Consider the following 22,617-nt stretch of genomic DNA (forward strand, 5'->3'; position numbering starts at 1 on the left):
AGGCCGGCATGCATCTGCGAAAATGGGTTGCAAATGACGAACGTATTTTAGCCGACATTCAGGACGACGGAGCTACGGAGAAAATCTGCATTGAGGAGAATGAATCGATCAAAACCTTAGGACTTCAATGGGATCCGAAGAAGGATACATTTACGTTTTCGGCAGAAAACCCAATGCTAACATGCATAACAAAGCGGTTAGTGTTATCACAGTTGTCCAGAATTTTCGACCCACTAGGATGGCTGGCACCGGTAACAATTCAAGGCAAATGTTTTATTCAGGAACTGTGGAAGTTACCGATGACTTGGGACGTTGAATTGGAATCCAACTTAGCAAACTGGTGGATGGAATATGCTAAAGGTCTATTAGATTTAGAAGAAATTAGCATTTCACGCTGGACTGGATGCTCCAAAGGTATTATGGAGCTACATGGATTCTGCGATGCATCAGAGAAAGCATATGCAGCGGCTGTGTATACAAAAGTAGGCGGCAGAGTTACCTTGCTAGCAGCAAAAAGCAAAGTAAATCCTATAAAAAACAGGAAAACAATTCCAAAGTTGGAATTATGTGCTGCGCATTTACTAGCAAAGTTATTAGCGAAAGTGCAGGCTATATGGAGCAACAAGATTACAACGCATGCATGGAGTGATTCGCAAATTACTATTGCTTGGATACAGAACAAGCGCAGCAAAGATAAGTTCGTCAGAACTAGAGTGGAAGATATCAATAAACTAATTCCCAATGTCAAATGGAATTACGTTAAATCGGAAGAAAATCCAGCAGACGTGGCTTCAAGAGGGATATCACCGCAAGCTCTTAAAATCTGTGAAATTTGGTGGAGAGGGCCTAATTGGCTATCTATAGATGCACAACACTGGCCCACTCAAAAGGAATCAGAAATGGTTGTGGTATCCACATTGATAAAATCCGAATATCTGCAAAACCATCTTTTATCAAAGTATTCATCGATCGACAAACTTCTTAGAGTAATGGCATATGTATTACGCTTCATAACAAAGCTGAGAGGAAAATCGCAACAGCCGTCACATCTTACGGTGGAGGAATTAAAGCTAGCGAAGATTGCTGTGGTAAAGATACAACAACAGCTAGATTTTGGACACGAAGTCAGACTACTCAAAAACAAAAGACCTTTAGAACCAAAGAGTAAGTTGCAGGCGCTAAATCCGTTTTTGGATAGTGATGGCGTACTTCGAGTTGGTGGACGACTACAAAACGCAATGATACCGTATAATGTAAAACATCCAATTATACTGGATAAGTCACATTTGACTTGGTTAATTGTAAAGGATTCTCACAAAGAAACTCTGCATGGCGGAATTAACATTATGAGAACTTATATTCAGAGGGAGTTCTGGATATTTGGCATACAAAATTCCTTAAAGAAATATTTAAGGGAATGTATTGTATGCATACGATACAAGCAAGAGATGTCCAGTCAACTGATGGGAAATCTACCAGTTTATCGAGTAACGGCTGATTACTCATTTCAAAATACTGGAATAGACTACGCCGGACCGTTCCAGATTCGCTGCTCAAAGGGAAGAGGTCAAAAAACGTATAAAGGATACATTTGTGTATTTGTTTGTATGGCAACAAAAGCAATACATTTGGAAGCTGTTAGCGACAGATAATGGAACAAACTTCGTAGGAGCTTCAAGAATATTGGACAAAGAATTTGTAGCTGCCATTAAAAACAATAATAAGTTAGCACCTACACTAGAAAAAGAAGGCATCAAGTGGCACTTTATCCCCCCGGGAAGCCCCCACATGGGAGGTTTATGGGAAGCCGGTGTAAAATCAGTGAAGTATCACCTTAAACGAGTTATTGGTGAAAACAGCTTTACATATGAAGAATTTGCATCACTGCTATGTCAAATCGAAGCAGTACTAAACTCGCGCCCATTAGTCACTGTAAGGAGCGAAAACGATGGTGAGGAAATATTAACGCCGGGTCATTTTCTGGTGGGAAGACCTCTAATTGGAGCTCCTGAACATTTTGACGAAAGTAAGACAATCAGCTCTTTGGATAGATGGAAGCTTATTCAACGCATCAGAGGTGATTTTTGGAAGAAATGGAAAGAGGAGTATCTGGTGTCATTGCAGCAGCGAACCAAATGGCGCCAGGTAAAGCCAAATCTGAATGAGGGACAGTTGGTTCTTATAAAACATGAGAACACTCACCCTGCAAGATGGCCAATGGGAAGAATCATTAGTACGACTAAAGGACAAGATGATAAAGTCCGGGTAGTCACGGTTAAAACAAGCGATGGGGAAGTAAAAAGATCGCTAAACAAGATCTGTCAACTTCCTGTTAGCGAAGCAAAACCAGCTGGAGCTGCAACGCCATCTAGAACGGAGTCAATGCAGCTACGCAAGGACAAGAAGCAGCGAGTTCCAAAAGGCAAAAGGAATGGCACTGGAAGCATAGCTACTGTGCTATGCTGTTTATTGATGTTGCAAGCTACAACTGCGACAAAAAATTCGGAAGAAATTCCCAAAGAACTTGGAAAAATTTACGACATCGACGCAAAAGCTGCAGTTATGGTAAACAAAATTGGTAAAATTGAAGTCGCTACATCCAGTTGGCAATTACTGTTTTATTATGACATGCAAGCCTATTTTGATGTCATAAAACAATCAGAGGACTTCCTGGAAAAATCCCGCCTGGTTTGCGAAAAAATGGGAGACTTCAAGGACTACTGCGATTTCTTCGGCACGACAATAAGGACAAAAATTGACAACATAAAAGAAAAAGACAAAATACTACGGCACCGTACCAACCGAAAGAAAAGGTTTATACTGTTCTTTGATATCGGAAATGCAAATAGAATACAGGAAAATATGCAAACGATCATAAAAAACGAAAAACATCTAATGGAATATGTTGACAATCAGACCTCGGTCATCAATGCCACGGAAGAATTAGTAAGAACAACTACGATAGAAGCAAACCGGAATTTGGGAAAACTGACCCAACAAGTCAATATTATTGCAGAAACCATGAAGGAGCACTTTATGGTATATAAGGAGTCAATTAAATTCCTTATGTTATCAAATCAAGTGCGAAACTGGATTGAAGAGGCAGAAAGCCTACAAGCAACAGCGATCTCAATGGTAACGGACATTAGTGAAGGAAGAATTCATCCTACACTAATTGCGCCTAACAAAATGCTGGAGGAGCTCGAAAAAGTTAAGCAAAAATTAGGACGAAAACAAATGCTACCGGGTGGAAATTCAGTTATACAATTACCACTGATCTATAAACTGATGAAGGCACAAGCTATGTTGAAGGATAATGTCCTATTCATTGAAGCAAAATTGCCGATATACAACAATCAGGAAACGGATCTCTTTGAAGTAATCCCAATACCACTGTGGACAAACGGAACAAAGCTTATTCCGAAATTGAATTCTAAATATTTTGCGTTCAATACCGACATAAACGCATATCACCTAATGTCTGAAATGGAAATTAACCAATGCAGACAAGAGGATTCGACAACATGGCTTTGCGAAAATAATTGGGCATGGAAAAACGCGGATGATCACTCTTGCGAAATATCTCCATTGAAACCAAGCAAGGCACACTCATGCGAAATGATGGAATTCCAAGGCAATTCGTTCATCAAAGAGATAAGTGGATCCAACCGTTGGCTATTTAGACTGTTTCGGAATACAACAGCTAATATAAGATGCAACGAACAGCATCAAGTTATAAGACTGCCCAATCAAGGCATTATACAACTACCTGCAGGATGCACAGCAATATTAGGGGATACAACAATAATTACTCCTCAAAAAGTAATTTCGACAGCGTCTGAAATGTCTATCTTTCCCAGTCTACGAATTATAGATGACAAGGAGACATGGAACGTGGTCCCGCTGAAGCACTTGTAATGTAATGTAATGTAATTGTAAAGGATTCTCACAAAGAAACTCTGCATGGCGGAATTAACATTATGAGAACTTATATTCAGAGGGAGTTCTGGATATTTGGCATACAAAATTCCTTAAAGAAATATTTAAGGGAATGTATTGTATGCATACGATACAAGCAAGAGATGTCCAGTCAACTGATGGGAAATCTACCAGTTTATCGAGTAACGGCTGATTACTCGTTTCAAAATACTGGAATAGACTACGCCGGACCGTTCCAGATTCGCTGCTCAAAGGGAAGAGGTCAAAAAACGTATAAAGGATACATTTGTGTATTTGTTTGTATGGCAACAAAAGCAATACATTTGGAAGCTGTTAGCGACCTTTCGTCAGACAAATTCCTGGAGGCTCTTCGACGGTTCTTTGCAAGAGGCAAGAGTGAGAACATATACTCAGATAATGGAACAAACTTCGTAGGAGCTTCAAGAATATTGGACAAAGAATTTGTAGCTGCCATTAAAAACAATAATGAGTTAGCACCTACACTAGAAAAAGAAGGCATCAAGTGGCACTTTATCCCCCGGGAAGCCCCCACATGGGAGGTTTATGGGAAGCCGGTGTAAAATCAGTGAAGTATCACCTTAAACGAGTTATTGGTGAAAACAGCTTTACATATGAAGAATTTGCATCACTGCTATGTCAAATCGAAGCAGTACTAAACTCGCGCCCATTAGTCACTGTAAGGAGCGAAAACGATGGTGAGGAAATATTAACGCCGGGTCATTTTCTGGTGGAAGACCTCTAATTGGAGCTCCTGAACATTTTGACGAAAGTAAGACAATCAGCTCTTTGGATAGATGGAAGCTTATTCAACGCATCAGAGGTGATTTTTGGAAGAAATGGAAAGAGGAGTATCTGGTGTCATTGCAGCAGCGAACCAAATGGCGCCAGGTAAAGCCAAATCTGAAGGAGGGACAGTTGGTTCTTATAAAACATGAGAACACTCACCCTGCAAGATGGCCAATGGGAAGAATCATTAGTACGACTAAAGGACAAGATGATAAAGTCCGGGTAGTCACGGTTAAAACAAGCGATGGGGAAGTAAAAAGATCGCTAAACAAGATCTGTCAACTTCCTGTTAGCGAAGCAAAACCAGCTGGAGCTGCAACGCCATCTAGAACGGAGTCAATGCAGCTACGCAAGGACAAGAAGCAGCGAGTTCCAAAAGGCAAAAGGAATGGCACTGGAAGCATAGCTACTGTGCTATGCTGTTTATTGATGTTGCAAGCTACAACTGCGACAAAAAATTCGGAAGAAATTCCCAAAGAACTTGGAAAAATTTACGACATCGACGCAAAAGCTGCAGTTATGGTAAACAAAATTGGTAAAATTGAAGTCGCTACATCCAGTTGGCAATTACTGTTTTATTATGACATGCAAGCCTATTTTGATGTCATAAAACAATCAGAGGACTTCCTGGAAAAATCCCGCCTGGTTTGCGAAAAAATGGGAGACTTCAAGGACTACTGCGATTTCTTCGGCACGACAATAAGGACAAAAATTGACAACATAAAAGAAAAAGACAAAATACTACGGCACCGTACCAACCGAAAGAAAAGGTTTATACTGTTCTTTGATATCGGAAATGCAAATAGAATACAGGAAAATATGCAAACGATCATAAAAAACGAAAAACATCTAATGGAATATGTTGACAATCAGACCTCGGTCATCAATGCCACGGAAGAATTAGTAAGAACAACTACGATAGAAGCAAACCGGAATTTGGGAAAACTGACCCAACAAGTCAATATTATTGCAGAAACCATGAAGGAGCACTTTATGGTATATAAGGAGTCAATTAAATTCCTTATGTTATCAAATCAAGTGCGAAACTGGATTGAAGAGGCAGAAAGCCTACAAGCAACAGCGATCTCAATGGTAACGGACATTAGTGAAGGAAGAATTCATCCTACACTAATTGCGCCTAACAAAATGCTGGAGGAGCTCGAAAAAGTTAAGCAAAAATTAGGACGAAAACAAATGCTACCGGGTGGAAATTCAGTTATACAATTACCACTGATCTATAAACTGATGAAGGCACAAGCTATGTTGAAGGATAATGTCCTATTCATTGAAGCAAAATTGCCGATATACAACAATCAGGAAACGGATCTCTTTGAAGTAATCCCAATACCACTGTGGACAAACGGAACAAAGCTTATTCCGAAATTGAATTCTAAATATTTTGCGTTCAATACCGACATAAACGCATATCACCTAATGTCTGAAATGGAAATTAACCAATGCAGACAAGAGGATTCGACAACATGGCTTTGCGAAAATAATTGGGCATGGAAAAACGCGGATGATCACTCTTGCGAAATATCTCCATTGAAACCAAGCAAGGCACACTCATGCGAAATGATGGAATTCCAAGGCAATTCGTTCATCAAAGAGATAAGTGGATCCAACCGTTGGCTATTTAGACTGTTTCGGAATACAACAGCTAATATAAGATGCAACGAACAGCATCAAGTTATAAGACTGCCCAATCAAGGCATTATACAACTACCTGCAGGATGCACAGCAATATTAGGGGATACAACAATAATTACTCCTCAAAAAGTAATTTCGACAGCGTCTGAAATGTCTATCTTTCCCAGTTTACGAATTATAGATGACAAGGAGACATGGAACGTGGTCCCGCTGAAGCACTTGATTGTCAACAACACTAATGAACTACAAAATCTTCAAATGCGCATCAATACTCTGAAAAATAACAAAGTACACATTGATGACTTGATTTTTCACACGGCAAGCGGACAGTGTGTGATTTCGGATCCCTCCGAACTTGTTTTACGTGGCGTGTTCCACATTGAAGGGATTACAACCACGACATCCAAAGATGCATTAGTCTGGATACGCCAGACAAACGTCCCGGTCTGGAAGCTATAGCTATGTACATAGCGACCACCCCGGTCGCAGATTCGAGTGCTTGCTTGCCGAGCAAGCACTCCCCCTTGCTGAGGAGCGAGATCTACCTAAAATCTCTACTGATCTAAGGGTCACAGCACCCGAGTTTTGCGTAAACCATCGCCGTAACTCAAACGTCGAGCATGAAGGCTCTACCCGCGATATGGGTACCAACCACAGCCACCACGATACTCCCACTAGGGGCCTACCTCAATGAGCAACCTTGGAGAGCTACTCAACCCCGTGGTACCGAAATTAGAGGCTCGGTCGGCCTCACTCCTTTGGCTCCGACAAGCACGGGCGGAGCGACCTATAGCCGTATTAGTCGCCTCCTACGACAAGCAACAGCGGACTGTGGTAGTATTCTCGCCCGCTAACCACACGGGCGAAAGGGTGTTGGGCTAAAGGCCCCTCTCCTGCGGAACGCTTCCCATGCGAAAACGCTGCCAGCCGTTGGGTCCTCTCTCGATCCTCCAGGATTCCTTCGAACATCCAGTTTTCGCCAACGCGCTGCACTCCAAGTCCATCGAGGTCTCGCAAATCTGCATACAAGGGGCAAGCGCACAATACGTGCATCCAGTCCTCATATGGATCGCCACATGCGCAAGCTGTGGTATCGCTGAGGCTCTTCCCGTGCAAAAATGCATTAAACGACCCGTGCCCAGTAAGCAGGAAAGACGCCTTCATCGAGAACCCAAAATTTGGATCCCGATAAACGAGAGTGACATCTGGGATGAACCTATGCGTCACCCGTCCTGGTTCGCTGTCGTCGTCCCATCTGTTCTGCCAACTCCGCAGCATGCACTCCTCCAAGCGAGTCTTTCTCTGCTCCCAGCTTAGACAAAGCGATGTCCTCGCCGTAGAGCCAGTCGTTCTCCTCCAGCGGTATCCACGTTTTAGCTTGTAATTGACCGCTAATTGCTTAGCAGCCAAGTCAAGCGGGGGGCTCCACCAAAGAACCTGCAGTGCCACGGTGGACACTGTTCGGCAAGCCGAAAGGCATCCAAGCAGGATCAGCCTCTGGCAGGAGGCTAGTCGCCTCTTGGCAGCTACTTGCCCGGCGTGTCATACCATACCGGGGGCACCAAACAGCACACAGGGTGCCATGAGTCCGTCATATATGGTCCGCCTGGCTCGAGGACTGAAGCCCCAGTCGGCTCGAAGCACACGCGCCAATGCTCCTACGACTCCGGTCATCCGCTGACGCAGCGAAGCTATGTGCGTGAGGAATTTCATTCCCTCACGAACCGTGATGCCAAGATACCGACAGGTACGCACATACCGGCAAGTTCGCTCCAGCAAACCTTACGTGGGCGCACGTCTCAAAGTACCTTTGAGCAGCATTATTACCGTCTTGTTGGTCGAGACGGCAAACGCCAACTTCCGCTCCCCACGTTCTACGATGGACATAAGTTGCGCTTCCTTTTTCCTCTAACACGACTCGGGAGTTTCCCTCGACGAGAAGAAGCAGATCATCCGCGTATGCACTCAGCAGGCAATACGGCTCGAGGCGGCTGAAGCAGTACATCCATTAGCGTGTCCGCAAATAAACGGGCCGCTAATTGACCCCTGCGGGCAACCTCTAGTTACCGGGACATTCCACAGCACCGGAACTGCTTCGATCACTGCTCTTCGGCCGGAGAAAAAACTCTGCCACAAGCTCATTTCCCGGCATCCCAAGTCGGCTAGTCGCGCAGTGCAGCACTCCATTCGGACGTTGTCAAATGCTCCTTTTGAAGTCCACGAATGTGCCGAGCACATATTGCCCGGGCTGGCGTCAACACTGCTCTTCACGTGTCCTCCAAGCATCCTCCACACATCGTCCTTGGGCGAAATCCGAATTGCCATCTGCAGCCTTCCGGAAAAACTTTCTCTCGCTCGATTCACCATGATTGCCTCGAGCACCTTACCAAAAAACTGGCAGCAAGCATTATTCCCCTGTATGAGGAGGGCTCACACTTGTCCTTCTCGGGTCCCTTGAGCAGCGCCACTACTCGTGGACACTTCCACTCGTTGGGAAAGTATCCCGATTGGATGCATCGGGAATTACAACGATGCCAGGTGCTGAGGTATGGCGCGCCAGACTGCCTTGGCAGATAGCGCCATTGATGCCGTCCAAGCCGGGCGAGCGCTTGCTCTTGAGCCGGGCGATACAGGCTTCAACCTCGTGCGATTCAAGGGCCGGTGGGACTTCCTCCACGATGGCAATCGGTGCATCGGACTCCGCAACTGGGAAAAAGTTGCGGAGGAGCACTCGTGCGCAATCACCCCAATCAGTGATCAACTCGCCATTCACGCGGAGGCACCCAATCTCCGTGCACTTTCTGCGGCCTCGGCATATCTTGGTAGACGCGCCCCCATGGGTCATCGGCGTTTTCTCCCACGAAGCGTTTCCAGTCATTCATCTTAGCCCTCCCAATGAGCTTCTTGTAGTTGGCTGAGGCACGCCTCAGCCCGACCACAAGAGCTCTGCCGCGGCATCATCATCGTGACGCCGTGCATCCTGGAGTCGGCGACGAAGTCTCCGGACTTCGCGTCTCGCAGCGCAGAGGTCGGCAGTCCACCAACGTGCTCTTCTGCTGGGCGGTCGAATCGACTTTCTTCCCAGCGCAATATCGCACCACATTATGTACTATACTGCGCAGGGGTCGAAAACTTGCTGGTCCAACGGCGACTCTGAGAAGTTTTCCGGAAGTTCGGCTGTTCTACTCACCATTTCCTCTTTGAACAATCGCCAACGAGCATTGGAGAAGTTCCAGGACGGCACAGGAGCTATGCTCTCAACTGCGCTCGTGGTACTTGGTTCGGTCACAACAGTAATGATGTTGTGATCGCTCAATTCCCACTCATCCACTCTCCACTCATATGTGGCCCACATAGATGCTGCCTCGTTGACGATTGTCACGTCGATATCACTACGAGCTCTGTAGTTATCGAACGTGTACACCTGTGTTGGCTGGTTTAGGGCGGCGGCTCTTGCCTCCAGCATCCACTCGGACAGCAGCTCACCCGACTGTAGTTAGCTTGCCCTCGGCATGTCGAGAGAGTTTGCTAAACCACATGGGGACACTGCATTCGCGTCGAGGCCCCAGGATTGCGGGGGTTCTGCTGGCCTGCAGCAGGACCGCATCCATGTACCGAAGGTACGGTTCAAAGGTGCATCAAATTGGCAGTATGCTGAGCAAAGGAAGATTGAGCCAAAACTCCCTTTAACGACCAGACATACGCCATAATCCGTGGTGAGGGTCTCCACTGGCATACAGATGGCATCCTGAAGATCCACTAGGATGGCTGCCTTCCCTCGCGGTCGGTGAAGATCCTCATTCCTTCAGGGCAGCACATCCATCCCTCGCCGCTGAGATACGGCTCCTGCACCAGTGCGAACATTGAGCCCGATCTCCTGAGTCGGACTCCGAGCTCGATGGTCGCAGCTCGGCCTCGGCCACAGTTCGCTTGGATGAGGCTAAACATTAATGTCTAGCTTGCACCCTTGCTAGCACCGCGCCGTATATCGGGCATACGTCCGAGAGCATGTAATGCCCGAGGGTTGCCCTCTGTGACGGCAGTTCCGGCAGTCCACCGGGTTCTGGCACTTAGCCGCGGTGTGGCCTTGTTGCCCGCACTGGCGGCATACATTCGTCTTCTGGCGGCATTCGCTGACCTTGTGGTCGAAACCCACACACCTGTGGCAGGCATATGTCCGGACCTGCGATCGGCATCGGAAAGAAAACCACTTGATGTAGACACGGCCTACATCCAGTTTCGCCATCGCCTTGTCGCTGACCTCTAGCGTCACGTTAACGGTGGCGCCGTCAGTCACCGACCACGCCTTGGTGACCAGGTGCACCGACCTCTTGAACTCCGAGGCCGTCATCTCGCCGTCGAAGTTATTCTCGTGGAGCTCCTGCATGAACTCCTCGGGGCCGATTGCTGTGTCGACGTCGTAGACGACGACTTTCGGCTTCTCGGCCGCGTTTCGCGCCACATTCAGCCCTACTTCGGCGAATTTTTTAGAGCTCACAAGCTTCTGCAGCTCTCCAACTGAAGGAGTCCGGATAACTGCTCCACCACCTCGGCGGAGCTCACGCACCTCATGCACCCTGACTCCGAGGGAGGGTGCGACCATCGTGCGCACCTTTTCGGCTATCGCCTTCCCCGATAGCGCTGGGTCATCGCACTTCACCACTGCTGACCACGTCTCGCGAACCTTCGTGGTCCCGCGGGGCCGCAATGGGTGCAGCCTGAGGCATCTGGGGAAAACGCGAACTGGCGGATGTCGGCATAGACGGCGGCGGTGGGGGCGGCATAGCCAACCGCGTCTCCAATTCTCCACATCGGAGCATCAATGCCATCACCAGCTCATCGTAGCGGCTGATAGCAAACGAGAGCTCAATCAGTGTCAACTCCTCCTAGGCTGCGAAAACTGCTTCTCACCATTCGCTGCGTGGCCGACAGCTCTGCCATCATAGCTGCTTGCCCAGCACGGGCGGCAGCGGAGGCAACTGTGGCAGTGGCAACAGCAGGTGTAGCGACAGGGGCAGCAAACAGGAGCAGCAGCGGGGCAGCAGCAGGGGCACAGCAGGCAGGGGCAGCAGCAGGGGCAGCAGCAGGGGCAGCAGCAGGGGCAGCAGCAGGGGCAGCAGCAGGAGCAGGTGGCAGCAGCAGGGGCAGCAGCAGTGGCAGCAGTAGTGGCAGCAGGGACCATCCGGGGGGGTCCTCAAGCGACGAAGGCGCCTCATCCAGCGCTCCCACAGGCTCGGGGAACACCACGCGAGGCCACAGCAACGAGCTTTGGCCTGCGTAGCTGCGAGCTCTTAGAAGCCTGGTGGCTTCTGCGCCTGCCTCGTCCCGGCTTCCGCGACGCGCTGCTGGCGCTCGCGGCACTAGCGGCACTCGCGCTGCTGTCGCTCTCCATAGGACTTACCACGATTGTGGCTCCTCCTTCTGGCAACTCCGGAAATTGCGCGCTCACTGTCACAAGTTGGTTGCTTTGGTGCACGAGCTCCACCTATTGGCAGATTTGCGTAACCAAAGTACCAGTCTGGCAGCACCGAACCGTCCCAAGACACAGACCGTAGCAGCGACAACAACCAACAGCTGATTGCTGGTAGCGCGGACACAAACCGACAGGCCCAGCTGTTTAACAGCTGTCCGAAAGCTCGCCTGGAACCACGTGCTGTTCTCAGTGGAAAATTTTGCAATAAATTATTGCGAATTGTTCCGAAATCACAGGCTTTGCGTTCGCGTAAATAATGTCACTATTTCCGCGGAGCACTCAACCACCGATTAATTCACTTTCCGAACTTTGTTTTACAAAGAAAACTTAGCTTTTCGCAATCTGAACACGAGCGTACCGAAAACACGTCCGTCGTTAATCCATTATTTTGAATTTTTGATTTGATTTTGGTAATCAGCGATATTCTCGGCAAAAAATGTCCGCTATTTTGGAACCGCTATTTCAAATTTTTGATTTTATACCCGTTACTCGTAGAGTAAAAGGGTATACTAGATTCGTTGAAAAGTATGTAACAGGCAGAAGGAAGCGTTTCCGACCATATAAAGTATATATATTCTTGATCAGGATCAATAGCTCAGTCGATCTGGCCATGTCCGTCTGTCCGTCCGTATGAACGTCGAGATCTCAGGAACTACAAAAGCTAGAAAGTTGAGATTAAGTATACAGACTCCAGGGACATAGACGCAACGCAAGTTTGTCGATTCAGGTTGCCACGCCCACTCTTACGCCCACAAGCCGCCCAAAACTGCCACGCCCACATTTTTAAAAAATGTTTAAATACTTTTTCAATTTTTGTATTAGTCTTGCAAATTTCTATCGATTTGCCAAAAAACTTTTTGCCACGCCCACTCTAACGCCCACAAACCGCCAAAAACTGTCACGCCCTTTTAAAAGTTTTGATATTAGTTCTTCTCCAACAAGGTGGAGGAGTCGCTTGCCAACAAGAGGCAACGCTCAACCGAGAGCGCTAATAAGGACGCACCGGGAAGCAAGCGGCGACGCGGGCCGAAGGAGGCAGGCCCTCCCCCCAGAAAGCGAAGAAGCCCGAAAAGAAGCTCAAAGTCAGTGAGGCGACCAAACGACACTTGATCGTAACACTCATTGAAAGAAGCGATGAAGCCGGCAAGATGACCGAGCCACGGTGGAAGTTGATGCATACGCGACTCGTTGAGTCACTGTTTGCACGGATGAAGGAAGATCCTGAGGCCCCATGCCCATATTTGATGGTGCCTGGTGGCTGAACGGGGTCAAAATCCTGAAGTGCATGGATGACCCGACGAGAAAGTGGCTGACGCAAACGTCTGCCAGTTGGAGGCGCTGGGAAGGTGCCCAGCTGGAGGTGGTGGCCAGGGAGCTAATCCCGCCTTTCCTAAGGCGAACGTTCTCTTTCCCATCGCAATCCAAAAGGACCGGGCGCTGAAGCTGCTGCAGCGACAGCGACCGCGGACTGGAAGGCTCTGCACCTTGCGACCCTATCGCCCTAGGAGGGGGCCATATTCCAGTCCTCCAGATATAAAGAGGCGGAGGACATCCTCTATCCGAGGTACGGGAAGATGGCGTGGGGCATGGAAAGCGTGTACCTGCGCCTCAAAAAATGCCACCCCAGGGATAAGGATGCTCACACCCTGAAGGCAGGTGAGGTGGAGAAGGGCCTCCATCGCGGAAGCCGCCCAGGGACTTTCGCTGGACGAGACGGACGAGGAGGACGGTGATCTGACGTTGACAGTCAACCCGTCGAATGGAGATGAGCCCAGTACAAATGCCACTGAGGGTGCTGCAACTCAATCTTCATAAGAGCAAGGTCGCGTCGGCGGAACTCTCGCCCTGGAGCAAGGTCCGCCGACATAGCTTTGGTCCAAGAGCCATGGATTGCCTCGGGCAATGCCGTCGCCGGACTAAAGTCCTCAAATTACAACCTGTTCTATACACCATCGGTAAGCAGAAACAGAGCCGCCGTACTTTTACGGAAGGACCTGCATGCTAACCCTATGTCTCATTACAGCACGGATGACCTGACTGTTGAGATGCTGGAGAGCGAAAGAAATCGCCAGAACGTCCCCACCGGAGGAACTCAAAAGCATGGTGGAAGCCATCCCAAATGACCAGCAACTGATCGTGGGTGCAGACGCCAACGGGCATCACTGCGTGGGGGAGCCCCGTCATCAACGACAGAGGTGAGTCACTCTTAAACTTTTTGCTATCAACTAACATATGCATAGCTAACGTGGGGGAAGAGCATATCTTTGTAGGTCCCACATCTTCGTACGTGCTAGACCTAAAACTCATAAAGGACAAAGTACAATGGTTACACCAGCAAAATTTCAAAAATCATGTGCAAAGAGCGCAACGCAAAACTCAGTCAATACGTGCTGTATCTTCAAAGGAAGAACTGCAGACTGTTAAAAGAAATTCTTACAGTTCACTGCCTAGCTGCGGCACGCGCAGTCAAACTGGGCATTACCGACAACGCCAAATGCCGGAGATGTGATGAGTTCGAGGCAATCGAAACCTTGGAGCATCTCATTTGCAAGTGTCCGGCCCTAACAAGGGCAAGAATAAACTACCTAGGCGCTCCGGCTCAGGCATCGCTAGAAGATGCCTTCAGGAAGTAGCTAGACGAACTACTTGCCTTCGCGAAAAATACCTCGATCCTATAAGATTTCGAAAACCGCGTAAACATTCTCTAGGTCCATATAAAACATTCGGACAGCTACGGGCCATATTGGCCTATGCGCGGTCCCGTGAGGGCCTTCCGACCTCACCTAACCTAACGTACATTTTTGCATATTCTAAGATATTTCAACTTTTTCATTAGTTCTAATATATATGTAAGTGTCACTTATTCACAATTTTTATACCCGTTACTCGTTGAGTAAACCGGTGTATTAGATTCGTTGAAAAGTATGTAACAGGCAGGAGGAAGCGTTTCCGACCATATAAAGTATATATATTCTTGATCAGGATCAATAGCCGATTCGATTTGGCCATGTCCGTCTGTCCGTCCGTCTGTCCGTCTGTCTGTCCGTATGAACGTCGAGATCTCAGGAACTACAAAAGCTAGAAAGTTGAGATTAGGAATACAGACTCCAGGGACATAGACGCAGCGCAAGTTTGTCGAATCATGCTGCCACGCCCACTCTAACGCCCACAAACCGCCAAAAACTGTTCTTCGCACTTACACTAGCTGAGTAACGGGTATCAGAAAGACGGGGATCTCGACTATAGCGTTCTCTCTTGTTTTTATATATACTTGCCCTTAATGCCTTTTCTGTGGAACTGAAAAATTCACTTTTTTTTCTCTTCATTATTATATTGTACTCATTTTCTTTAGATTTTTTGTTAAATTCTTTAAGTCTTCCAATATGACGTGTAGTCCTTTAAAAAACGCACAATAAGTAATCTTGAGCTCGCACCAGTAATAGATTGAGACTTTAAAAAATACCTTAAGAATACAACGTTAGAAAGGACTTTTTAAATACACTGTATATAATTTACTAAATCTTCACATTTTAATGGTGCAGGAAATATTTTTTATAATGCTTGAGTTAATTTTATATTTTATTTATATTTTTTTGTTATTTTGCTGTTATCTATTGAATCTTCTTGTATAAGAACCAACAATAGGGTTACAAATTTCAACAATAACAAATTTTTGAACAGTTATTTTATATTTCCTACTTTTCCTCGATTATACGACCCCAAAAAATTTCTTCGCTGGGATGGTAGAACCTTTCGACAAAGGCGGGAGCGACTGCTAAGTTGTGTTAGAACTCTCGCTAGGTGGTTAGGCAATGAAAGCCTGCTATGGTATTTTCATTTATGTTCCGTAATCGCGTTGCTGATAGGTGGAATATTTAAGTCTCTTTGAATGATTCCATTCCGAACGTACCACGGTGCCCCAGTGATGGTTTTGAGGATCTTTGATTGTGCATGCATGATGTCGATATTGCTGTTGCTTGCATTGCCTTAAAGCTGTGAGCCATAGGTCCATTTAGGTTTTAATACGGAATTGTAGAGTAAGACCTTGTGGTCTTAGCTGAGGGGAGAGCCAGCGTTGATAAGCCAGTGTAAGTTGTTGGCTTAAAGTTTAAGTTGAATTTTGTTGGCTTCAATGTGCTTCCGCCATGGGAGTCTTCTGTCGAGATGTACTCCCAGGTACATTACCTCATCTGTTCACGGGATTGGTATGTTGGGAAATCTTGTCTTGTTTTAACTATAAACATTAGGCCGGCAAGACTATGTCTAATTCTTGGGATACGTCTAAAAATACAGCTGTACAGTATTCACGAGTTTTGAAAGCATTTCTGTTGTTATTCGATTTCCCAGCTCAATGGTTTCGTGGCTTTACCGAAAGCCAAAGTGATGGGTTGGAATTTTGTTGTGGGATCAGATGTAGATTAAGTCGGTTTAGCAGCCATTTTTTGAATAGTTTCAAAATACATGAGAGTAGACTTATTGGTCTGTAAGATGAAGGAACTGCATGGTCCTTATCAGGCTTCGGAATTATTATGATGATCCATCTTTTCCATCGTTGTGGGAAGTAATTAAGTTTGGTGATGGCATTTAACAACTGGGATATGTAGCGAGCTGTAGAATGTGGCAGCTCGATCATTTCCGGTGTTACACGGTTGCAGCCGGGGAATTTTTTTCGGGCTGAGATTGTCTAAAATTATTTTTGTTATTTTTTTTGGACTGAACACATTTGAGTTTTGTTTCTGATGGCTGTTTACGGGTGACCTTAGCGCGAATGCGCTAGTAGGCGCCCCAGCCGAAATTCTTTATCGGCAAAACGGTTTCAGTCGGTGGGCGAATAATTGGCTGGGCTCTCCACAGCGACTTATGATATGTGCCTGTTGGTGAAAGTTGCTTTATGTATCAACGTATTGCTCCCCTTGTTTCAGAGCGTTGGCCAATTTCCGTGCAGCTAGTTATAGCTTTTGTTTTGCAAATGGAGATCTGGAAATCGCCATTTTATAAGTAAGCATCTCTTTGGTGGCTCGAATTGTACGTTAGTTTTATTCGGATTAATTGTAATATTTTAACTTTCTGACTTTTCTATGAATACTATTATAGTCAGAACATAATACACTGTAGTGGTCATGGAACTTAACGATTTAAGATTAGGGGTAAGTAGTTTCTAGTAAATCTGCTTGTAACAGAAAAGTTTAACCGACTAACCAAGTCGGTTCTTTTAATTTCACCGCGAATGAGCTTACAAATAAGGACTGTTCCAAGCATCGTTCTACGGTTAACTAGGGAAGGTAAATTATTTAACATTAGTCTACTGGTATGGGAGGTAATATAAGACTTGCATCCCAATTTAGGCGCCGTAAGGCAAACAGTAAGAGGTTCTTTTGGACCGATTCAATGCGGTCCAAATGAAACAGGGGATCCATACTCAAGAATCGGATGGACTTGTAAAATAAATATGGTTTTGGTCATGTAAGGATCATGTAATTCCTTTTACCACATTTTATAAAACAAAGCACACCGCTGACTTAATTGACTTTTTACGAAATATCGTTTGAGAATTTTAGTTTAGGGTCCAGAAGAACACCAAGATCATTAGCCATAACACGGGCTAAAGAGCATAGATTGTAAGTCGCGTGTGTAGGGTTCATACGACACTTCGAGCCATTTAAGTTTATAACGTTATCGTAAGTCAAAATGACAAGAAATCTTTTTATACTGGAGGCATAACTTAAAATCGTCTGTGTACATGAGTAATCGCGAATGTTTAATACTAAAGGGAGATCGTAAATAAATAAGATATAATGATAGTGTAGATGAAATCTGTTGGAAGCCCTGTATTACCAGGGAAGTTAGCTCCAAAAGGTTAATGGTTGTTGATCTGCGTTTTATTAAACCATGCTGACATGGTGATATAATTGAACTACAAAAGTGCTGCAAATGAGGAGTGATGACATTTTCAAAAAGCGTTAGAGTGGGCGTTACAAAAAATTGGTTAGCAAATCGATAGAAAATTATAAGACTAATAAAAACATAAAAAAATATCAAAACATTTTTTAAAAGTGTGGGCATGGCAGCTTTGGGCGATTTATGGGTGTTAGAATTGGCTTGGCAAAATGGGTCAACAAACTTGCGCTGCGTCTCTGAAGTCTGCATGGTGAATCGCTACTTTCTAGCTTTTATAGTTCATGAGAACTCGATGTTCATACGGACGGACAGACAAACGGACAGACAAACGGACAGACGGACATGGCCAGTTCGACTGGGCTATTAAATCTGATCAAGAATATATATACTTATATATGGTCGGAAACCTTCCTTCTGCCTGTTACATACTTTTCAACGAATCTAACAAACCCTTTTAATCTACGTAACGGTTATAATCATTATTGAGTTCGTTTAGTAACCACTCAGGCAATATCGAAATGGTTTATTATTGCTTGTAACTCTTTTGATGTTGTAGAGCACCTAGGAATTCCTTTGCATGAATAAAATCCCAGGGTATTTTGGAAACACTTAGTATCGATCGCTTAAGATTGGCAGTCAGAATAGAGATATTATAATAAAGTCCATCATACTCAGAAGGTAATACTCTGCACGGGTAATGCAACTTATAATTGGATCTACAGTGATTTAAAATAAGAGGAACGGAATTCTATTTTAACTACTTGAAAAGAAAGAAAAGTTTAGCGGTTTCAGTTATGTAAGGGGCATTAAATTCCGTTGACACCTTTTTTATCAATGCATACCTGTATGCATTGGTAAGTATTGGTCAATGCATGGACCTGTATGGTCCAGAAAACCACCTGATCATCAACACGAGTAATTCTGTTTAAAGTTAATTCTGTTTGCAGTAAAAGTCGCGTGTAAAGTTTTTGTTGTGTGTATATTATATATGTATATACATATATTATAATTAAACAATTTTTATATTAGAGATCATTATAATTTAACGAATGTTGTTACTTTATGTAGGTACGTTTTGCACATACAAATACTATTTTTATTTTCAAGAGGTATTAGGTTGACACGACAAAGAGTTATTAGCTCACTTAAAGCTATTTAAGTTTTGTAATCACAGCATCAATCTATGTCAAAAATTTATCGGGACACCGTTCAGTTCCCTCACAAGAAGTGAATAAATAACAGAGTCAAATGCTTTACTAAAGTGACTCGGAGAACACGAGAAAGAGAGTTTTTAAAACAAGAGACAATGCTATACTCTAGTTCCCCGACTATCAGATACCCGTTACAAACGAGTAATTTTAAAATTTAACTGGTATATAGAACAAAAGAATAAAATTAAAGAAAGAAACTTTAAAATTTTTTAAAAATGGTAGTTTTTGGGAGGTTTTTGGGTGTTAAAGTGGGCGTGGCAAAAAGTTTTTTGGCAAATCGATAGAAATTTACAAGACCAGTAATAAAATAACAAGAGAGAACGCTATAGTCGAGTTCCCCGACTATCTGATACCCGTTACTCAGCTATTGGAAGTGCGAAGGAGAGTCTTCAACACTGACAAGCAAAAAGTTTTTTGGCAAATCGAAAGAAATTTGCAAGACTAATACAAAAATTGAAAAAGTATTTAAACATTTTTTAAAATTGTGGCGTGGCAGCTTTGGGCGGATTGTGGGCGTTAGAGTTGGCGTGGCAACATGAATCGACAAACTTGCGCTTCGTCTATGTCTCTGGAGTCTGTATGCTTAATCTTAACTTTCTAGCTTATGTAGTTCCTGAGATCTTGACGTTCATACGGACGGACAGACGGACATGACCAGATCGATCCTGATCAAGAATATACATTATATGGTCGGAAACGCTTCCTTCTGTCTGTTACATACTTTTCAACGAATTCAACGAAAAGTTTCAACACATTTTTCAAAACTGTGCGAGTGGCAGCTTTGGAAAGTTTTGTGAATGTTAGAGTGGGCGTGACAAACCAATGTTTGGCATAACGATAGAAACATAGAAGACTAATACAAAACTAAAAAATATCAAACCTTTTTTAACAGTGTGGGCATGTCACGTTACTCTACGTATAACGGGTATAATGAACAATGTAGTATCGCCTACACTTGACTCGAAAGATAGACAACAGAATCAAATCAGCTATTTGTGCACAGCACCGCTAAGGCGGTTTGTCCCTGTATAATGTGATTTGGGATATCAGTAGATATATATTATACCTTGGTAAAGCCAATCAGGAACGCCATTATATATTTGATTTTCATATCCAGATGAGGTTATTCTTATTCTTCTTCCACTAAAGGCGATTGTCGGATAAAAATATCATTTTTTCACTACAAATATTATTGCCGTCGTATTGCCAAGCCAAGCCGCATACTGAAGACGAGTTCTTTGTACTTTTAATGAGTCTTTTAATTTTACTGGCGTGTGATGATCATTGTTTACGTCATAAATTGTATAAAATGCGGAAAATGATTTCTGAAAATTCTACAAAAGAGTTTTTTTTTATTATATTATAAAGAGTACAATGTAAAGAACACTTACTTTTTTTACGTTATGCCTAAACAAAACATATTTTAAATCGTTGGAACATTCATATCCTCGAACATTTAGTTGACGAAGAGTGTGATTTGTTACCAATACTTTTACTAAATTTGTGTAGTGTCCAAGACTGTTAGACTTCCATCATCTGATTGAAAAACATAGTTATGAGTCGTCACCCAAGATGAAGGTAACCTTCTAGGTGTTAAATCTCCTTGCAAGTATTCGTCTAATATCATTCTGCGACCCGACCAATACAGAAGTTCATCAACATATCTATGAAATTTATGACAAAGTACATAATTTATTATAATTAATGTATAATTGCGCCATTAAAATATGTTCAAGTATTAAAGGTTTCACTTAATAAAATCGTAATATTTAAGGTTGTACACATAGAGTTATGAAAATCAAATAGCAAACAAGTTCGTTGTGTCAGACCGATCAGACTAATAACAAAGAAACTGCAGTTCGGTAATTAAGAAATTAAAGCTCTTAGTCTGAATGTCATCGCCCAGCTGAACCAAATATTATTTACAAATTCAGGAACACTTTTGGCATGTGAGCGTTACTCTGACTTTAACGTTATAGGCGATTGTTAGCGAGGTAACGTGCATGCTTGACTCAGTTTTCCAGCTTCCACGCAGACATTCATGTCCGTATCGATCAGATCATAAGTATGTATCACTGTGAACATCTGCTCACATTGTGAGGAAACACACCATGAAAGTGAACAGGAACTATATGAAAATCTGCTATGGTTGACCGATCATAACACCTATTCATGGGTAGCGTAAAAACCGAAGGACCTAATGAGAGATATTCATCTAGAAATTCTAGTTAAAAATACGCATTAAATGACATGTCTCTTAAAAGTTTTTTCTCTTTGTTTGTCTGTCGGGACGTTAAATTTTATTATTTATCTAGCTCGAAAAAACTTTATTTCAATAAGTTTTGAAAAACCGATATATAGCTATAAATATCCAAATATTTTACGCCCGTAACTTCAAAACCACCAATATTATTTTCAGAAGAACTAACCCCTTTTCACCAATAAATTTTGTATGAGCTTATTCAAACGCTATTTTGGCTTCATGGAAACATTTGAATTCAAAATACATTAGTTCTACAACTTTCTGAAAAGTACGGTGTCTTCTCTGGGAAACAGCTGAAATTAGCTAGTTTAAATACAGTTCTTGCCTTTCAAGGTAATTACTTGTCTTCGTTCAAAACGGTTTTTTTTACTTTACACGACTGAAATGATATTGAAAAAATGTAGGTTTTTATTTATTTTTGAGCAATTTGTACTAATAGAAGATATAATATAGTGCGTTATCTTGATAAGTAATCATAGACCTAAACTGCTTATCTTGACAATGAATAAATTACGTTTGTTTTTGATAAATATGCTTGGTTTGTTCTTTCGTTCTCTTCCCCTTTCAATTAAATTTTGTTTTGGTTATCTCGTTGGTACTATTGTAATGATTTGGTGTCTTCCGTGCATATAGCTTAATTTTAAATTCGCATGTATTCGTTGGGTAGGTGATTAGAATAAGAGACGATCGTAACATCACTTTTAGATAAGCTTGCGAATAAAGCCATCAATCCAAAACAATAATTTCAGAAACTGGTTGGCAATTAGCAACAAAGGCAATAGTTGTAAAATTATTCACCACATCAGTGTTGGAAGATTTAAATATCTTTACCGTACACTCACTGTGCCCTAAGTTTTTTGTTTTTTTCCTCTGATTTGTTACCATTTAGTAAGGCAACAGTAAGGCCAACAGGAATGACAAATCCAGTTGCCTGCATAAAAGGTACAACATCCGTGACGGGTAATGTTTCTCCAAGTGTAACCCCCCTTATCTGCTGAAAATTTTTTAAGCTCTTAATCCCCTCGATCGCAGTGACGTAATAATATGTGTCGCCTAGGGTAAAGCATTATACAAGAACTGCCGTTTAGTCATCTGTGTACCCAAAAGATCTAGGATTATTTACGAACACAAAATCTTTTTTCTTAATTATTCGCACACAATGCTGCCAACAATTAAAATTTTTCTATTTGTAGTCTACCACCTGAATTTTCTCTGCCTTGAGTGAATGACGGGTTCGTGTACTTCTAGCATGTCTTAGTGCTAAGCTTCTTAGATTGTCGTGGGATCTTCCTAGTCTTTTTATATCACACAATTTTAGCTGCACTCTGTAATCTAAAGGTTTAATATAATGTGGATGTAAGCTTACGGAATATAAA

The 22,617-nt window shown here is 43.7% G+C and overlaps 1 pseudogene; it reads right to left on the reverse strand.

Annotated features, from left to right (window-relative positions):
- LOC26535280 overlaps positions 1–20,686 on the reverse strand; it is a 383,537-nt pseudogene extending 362,851 nt beyond the window's left edge.
- Between the last annotated feature and the right edge of the window lie 1,931 nt (positions 20,687–22,617).

This window comes from Drosophila yakuba, unplaced genomic scaffold (genome assembly GCF_016746365.2).
Source record: "Drosophila yakuba strain Tai18E2 unplaced genomic scaffold, Prin_Dyak_Tai18E2_2.1 Segkk50_quiver_pilon_scaf, whole genome shotgun sequence".
NCBI lineage: Eukaryota > Metazoa > Arthropoda > Insecta > Diptera > Drosophilidae > Drosophila > Drosophila yakuba.